Source organism: Esox lucius, chromosome 13 (assembly GCF_011004845.1).
Source record: "Esox lucius isolate fEsoLuc1 chromosome 13, fEsoLuc1.pri, whole genome shotgun sequence".
NCBI lineage: Eukaryota > Metazoa > Chordata > Actinopteri > Esociformes > Esocidae > Esox > Esox lucius.
The window spans coordinates 14,462,488-14,469,558 of NC_047581.1; positions in this window are offsets into that span (position 1 = coordinate 14,462,488).

The window sequence follows — 7,071 nt, forward strand, 5'->3', positions numbered from 1 at the left end:
CACATACAAAGACAGGGGGAGCAGAGGGAACATATATACCGGGGGAAACAGCGATGATGATGAACAGGTGCACTAAACGAGACACAGGTGAAATGTATGATGAGACGGTGGTGTCAGAAAGCCGGTGACGTCGACCGCCGGGGCCCGCCCGCTGCAGGGGGAGGTGAACCAGCAGAGGTCGCAGTTGTCACAACAGTTATTATTACAGACTTTTGTTAAATTTTTATCATCATAATCCAATTCTTATCATTTGTGATATTTTTCCTCATTCTGATTAAGTAAAAAGCTTGATGAGAAGTGTAGCATTCATTTGAGTAGAAACGTAAGCAAAGGACTAAATCTTCAACTCACCTCAAACACCATGACATATTTTTTAAGGAATGGCAGCCCCATATAAACACTGAGGTGCAGCTCAGTTGTGGTGCCTTCTGAACCATCCTCTTTTTCCTAGCTGTGTCATTCCTGGAAAAATCGAAGACTAAATTAAAAAACAAAGCCCTATACAAAAGCAAAAAAAATTATCCTTTGGTCACCACAGTGCAGGTAGGCAATCACAGAACCAAGGAGAAACAACTGTGATGAGTCAACTATTTTGCTGAGGTCCTTGTGAAAGCACCGAATGTCTGTGCCTTTCATCATCATCATCTTCCGCTTATCCGGGGCCGGGTCGCGGGGGCAGCAGTCTAAGCAGAGATGCCCAGACATCCCTCTCCCTAGACACTTCCTCCAGCTCCCGGTGGGACGGGACCGGAACACCTTCCCAGGAAGGCGTTCCGGAGGCATCCGAAACAGATGCCCAAGCCACCTCAGCTGACCCCTCTCGATGTGGAGGAGCAGTGGCTCTACTCTGAGCTCCTCCCGGGTGACCAAGCTTCTCTAAGCCACCCTGCGGAGAAAGCTCATTTCGGGCCGCCTGTATCCGGGATCTTGTCCTTTCGGTCATGACCCAAAGCTCATGACCATAGGTGAGAGTAGGAACGTAGATTGACCGGTAAATCGAGAGCTTCGCCTTGCGGCTCAGCTCTTTCTTCACCACGACAGATCGATACATCGACCGCATTACTGCAGAAGCTGCACCGATCCGTCTGTCAATCTCCCGTTCCATCCTTCCCTCACTCGTGAACAAGACCCATAGATACTTAAACTCCTCCACTTGAGGCAGGCACTCTCCACCAACCTGAAGTGGGCAAGCCACCCTTTTCCGATTGAGGACCATGGCCTCGAATTTGGAGGTACTGATTCTCATCCCCACTGCTTCACACTCGGCTGCAAACCATCCCAGTGCATGCTGAAGGTCCTGGTTTGAAGGGGCCAACACGACAAAATAATCTGCAAAGAGCAGAGATGAAATTGTGTGGTCCCCAAACCTGACACCCTCCGGCCCCTGGCTGCGCCTAGAAATTCTGTCCATAAAAATTACGAACAGAACCGGCGACAAAGGGCAGCCCTGCCGGAGTCCAACATGCACTGGGAACAAGTCTGACTTACTGCCGGCAATGCGGACCAAGCTCCTGCTTTGGTCGTACAGGGACCTGACAGCCCTTAGCAAAGGACCCAGGACCCCATATTCCCGAAGCATTCTCCACAGGATTCCGCGAGGGACACAGTCGAATGCCTTCTCCAAATCCACAAAACACATGTGGATTGGTTGGGCAAACTCCCATGAACCCTCCAACACCCCGTAGAGGGTATAGAGCTGGTCCAGTGTTCCATGGCCCAGACGAAAACCACACTGTTCCTCCTGAATCCGAGGTTCTACTATCGACCGACACCGAATGTCTGTGCCTTTTTTCTCATGTTGTAATTGTCAAAGTGCTGCTTTCAGGGGGTGGTTTTAGAGGGCCTTGTCTTCCTTGTCAATGAAGCCGTAATAAAATACTTTATAAACCGGAAGCAGCCTCTGGGTGCAAATGAAAACAAACCTTTTGGGAGCTGAATCAGGAATACTCATGAATTTGCATATCTGTCAGTTCGTCAACTGACAAAGAGAGACAATGTAACACATTTGTTAGGATCACTTAGGTCATATAGCATATGATACTTAATGGTCAGTGATGTACTTAAGACACACCTTACTGTAACTCAGTTTACACATAATTTTAGACTACTTTTTGACAGAATTTGGGATGGCATAAATGTTCACGAATAAAATTCATGGTACTGATCATTACATTGATGTCATTACATGAAAAAAAAATCAAGGTAGGTAAACAGTAAATATATTTCACAATAATATACACACTGGGCCCTAGTGACTAGGGTGTCTGGAGGTAGAGTTACATTTCATACTTTTTAATATTTGGTAGTGCAATAAATCAAATTACTGTTTTTTTCAAAGGGCTTTAGAAAGGTAAGTACAAGGATTCACTAGCATTTCTCTCAAATTTGACAGGGAATTTGATTCATGTAAAATATACTGTATTCTCTCAACAGGTAAATGAAGCAGGTAAGTATACTGTAAAGGTAAAATTAGGTTTCATGTACAGACAAGCATTGCAGTCAGTAGAATGCATCATTCTGAACTGAAAAGTGCTCTATAAATAAAACTGAATATTAACCTGGTCTGAGGCCCACTGATGATTTGCATGCCGGTTGTTGAACAGCTGTTCAAGATAGTTGCAGAAAGGAGCTGCAAAAACCTTTGCAGTTTTGTGGATATGATGGCAACTATCACTGTCAACATCAAGTAGGGTTGGCCAGTGGTTCTGTCGCACTTGTTTCCAAGCCCGTCTTGCTGCTTCGCATGACACCCCGGAGGAGTCCATCAGCATGCTGACAAAAGTTGGACCACAGGGTGTTGTTATCCTTAAAGAACTTAACCAACAACTTCTGTAGTTCGAGAGCAATAACTTTCAAAGCTTCTAAAGAGCCAAGGATTTCCACATCAACTATCCTCCTGTCTAGGTTGAAGTGGCTAACCAGGATGTAAAGCACTTTTTTAATCACCATTGGCAGTATTCTCATTGAGGTTGATGGAAAATGGATACTTTCGTGTATTGCTGAAGATCCTCTCTGAAAATGTACACCCCAATCCAAGCACCATTTTGTAACCACCATTTTGTAAGCTGCTGGACTGAGTGTGTGACAGCCTCAATCTAGTCAGTGCTACTTTGTCTGCAGCCAGAGCCTGGGCCAGCTTCACCATCACTGGTGCAAAAGTAAATGGAGGCGAATGTTTGGCAAGAGCAGTGAGAACCATCGCCTTGAGCAGTGAGAACCATCGCCTTGAGAAGTGAGAACCATCGCCTTGACAAAAAAAGGGATTAGATTTTTGCAAATGCCTTTTATTACAACATTGTGACATTATGACTTAATATTCATGAACATCCATTGTTATTGTAAAGCTGTTCGAAGTGTAGCCCATCTACATATTTACTCTAGTTAAACTCTAGATCAACTGAGTAAACACTACAATATTTACAAGTTGGTTTAGTTACATAGTAAACTTACAAGCCTATTTAATCTATACACACCTATACATTAGCAACCAGCTGAAATTTAGGTATAGGCACCCTAACTCGCTCTCTCTTGGCTTCGGGACCCTTGGGAGCGACTGCACTTTGGGTTGAGACTGAAAGGACACTGGGTAGTCATTATAGTGCACACTTTTTGCCAGTATACCTCTGTTTGACAGTGCGCCAAGAGGGCATGAGAGCCCTTGAGACCCCGCTTTATCAATTTTTTAAAATACTGTGACAGCTGGAAGCTGTGCTGGACTCCCTTCACCTCAGTTTCAGCCTCAACATTTAGCCAGACCCAGCTCCATCTGTACCTCAGCCCTGAGTCAAGCTGCACTACATAAATACTGTCTTCCCGTTCAAACTCTCTCATTCTGGGAAGGAATTGTCCAGATTTTATCAGCTGGCTTCAGTGCCTCCTTTGTCATGATAATAAAAGTTTGTTAAGGCTGACCCCAACTGCATCGTCAACATTAAATTGCAGAAGAAATACCAGGGCCGGTGTTTCGGGTTTAAAGAGTTACCTACGTGTTCTGTTTGTGTTTTCTGCAGACAACTTAGTACTTTGCAGTGGGAGTTAGCCTTTACTCAGCAAAATGATTTCTGATTCTGAACTGCAACTGAAGTTAATATTAACTGATGTGCTAACACCATTCTAAACAGGTTGGGAAATATTTGATGGAGTAACGTTAGGAAATTTTTATCAAGACCCACTTCAACTTGATCTGGCAAGTTAACGTTACTTAGCAACTAGTTACCTAATGATAAGTTATTTAAACAGCATAATACGTTGTTGGCAAATGAAACGTACCTCAAAACTATTGTACAGTACGTCGCTGCATCCACAAATGCTAGCTAAAACTCTACAATGCAAAGAAGAAACCATATAAACAAGATCCAGAAACACTTTCTCTGGGCCCAAGCTAATTAAAGATGGACTGAGGTGAAGGGGAATTTGTCCTGTGGTCTGCCAAATCATAATTTTAAATAATATTTGGGAATCATGGACGCTGCGTCCTCCGGACTAAAGAGAAGAGGGACCATCTGGCTTATCAACACCAAGACAATGCAAAACCACATCCTGCACATATTACAACAGCATGGCTCCGTAGTAAAAGAGTCTGGGTGCTAAACTGGCCTGCCTGCAGTCCAGACCTGCGCCATAATGCACCAAATAACATTTGGCGCATTATGAAACATAAAATATGACAAAGGAGACCCTAAACTGTTGAGCAGCTGAAATCCTATATCAAGCAAGAATAGGAATACATTTCACTTTAAAAACTACAGCAATTGGTTTCCTCAGTTCCCAAATGCTTAGAGTATTGTTAAAAGAATAGGTGATCCAACACAGTGTTAAACATGCCCCTGTCCAAAAAATTTTGAAACATGTTGCAGGCATCAAACTCAAAATGGGTATGTACTTTTCACAGAACCAAAATTGTATATGTTGTCGGTACTATTTTCAATTAAATATAGTGATGAATAATATGCATGTGATGCTTAAGATGTAGCCCAGCTTTGCTGCAGAAAGCTGTGGGACATATACAAAAGATTTAACAGGGAAAATACTTTCATTTATGAAAATGCATTTTCACCAATTTCACTATCAAACGTACTACCTTTAGAATAGCATGTGGCTTTTCATAGGTAGTAGCAGGTTTTGAGGTACAAGGTAGGCTCTCCGTTTGGGTCCTTCAGCTGTTGAGTGATTGGCCCTGGGGACCCCAACTACTCCTCATTGGAATGGGCCTGACGCAACAGACACAGACCATGACACTAAGAGAGACGTTACACATGGAAACATCCGTGACATACATATCACAGCCTCCATCAAGGCTATTCAACTCTGCTTCCGGAGGCCACAAACACTTCTGTTGTTTGCTTTTACATAGTACCTAATTCCACACTTTCCCAAATCTGAATGAGTGCCTTAGAAAGAGAGAATGAAAACAAGAAGAGCATGGTCCTAAAAAATTATGTGATTAAATACGTCCATGTCATGCTCAGTTTTCTCTGTCCAATGCTCTGGAATAAGCATCAGCAAGACATTAGATGGTTCAAAGTGTCAATTGAAAAACTGCCCTTAGTGTTTAACAATGTAACCACATGGAGGACAGGACCCCAGACAACTAAAAATATCAAAGGAACATGACCTGGCTGCCTAAAAGATCTGCATGGGATCAGAAATGCTATATGAGCTGTTCTTTGCTGTGTGAACAGGTCATAGTAACCTGGATGCCACTGTATAATGGACCAGCATTTCTTTCACTGATTAACCTAAAAACATCTCTGGATCTCTGGTCACTAATTCCTGATGGTTTGTACAAGGCTGTAGGTTTGTATTGCAATTAATCCCTGGGGTTTCACTCTTTTCTGCAAGGCTGGAGTCATAACAATGGGGGGGGGGGGGGGGGGGGGGTCATTATTTTGAGTCTAGAATACAGTGGGGAGAACAATTATTTGATACACTGCTGATTATGCAGGTTTTCCCACTTACAAAGCATGTAGAAGTCTGTAATTTTTATCATAGGTACTCTTCAACTGTGAGTGACGGAATCTAAAACAAAAATCCAGAAAATCACATTGTATGATTTTTAAGTAATTAATTTGCATTTTATTGCTTGACATAAGTATTTGATACTTTAGAAAAGCAGAACTTAATATTTGGTACAGAGATCATACGTTTCCTGTAGTTCTTGACCAGGTTTGCACACACTGCAGCAGGGATTTTGGCCCACTCCTCCATACAGACTTTCTCCAGATCCCTTCAGGTTTCGGGGCTGTCGCTGGGCAATACAGACTTTCAGCTCCCTCCAAAGATTTTCTATTGGGTTCAGGTCTGGAGACTGGCTAGGCCACTCCAGGACCTTGAGATGCTTCTTATGGAGCCACTCCTTAGTTGCCCTGGCTGTGTGTTTCGGGTCATTGTCATGCTGGAAGACCAAGCGACCATCTGGACAAGTGTCTTTTATACAGGTAACAAGTTCAAACAGGTGCAGTTAATACAAGTAATGAGTGGAGAACAGGAGGGCTTCTTAAAGAAAAACTAACAGGTCTGTGAGAGCCGGAATTCCTGCTGGTTGGTAGGTGATCAAATACTTAAGTCATGCAATAAAATGCAAATGAATGACCTAAAAATCATACAATGTGATTTTCTGGATTTTTGTTTTAGATTTGAAGTTGAAGTGTACCTATGATAAAAATTACAGACTACATGTTTTGTAAGTAGGAAAACCTGCAAAATCGGCAGTGTATCAAATACTTGTTCTCACCACTGTATATTGAGCAAAATTGCATTCACAACGGATGTCTTGTGATCATTCATAACAAACATTTTATCCAATCCACTTTGTAGCCAAGAAAGAAGCAAAATTGTGATTACGAACACTAGACATTTTACCATCTAACTACTGGGGTTATTTATATTTTTTCTGTTGTAATCCTAAAGGGCATTACACATTTTGATGTACAGCAACAAACTTCGAGCAGTTAAATAGCTTGCCCAGTGCCAACCCTCAGGGTTTCTCATTTTGTCACCTTTTTAGAACCAACGACAATTTATGTACTGGCAAATTTGCTCATCTTAGTCATGGGTGCACATAATTACCTC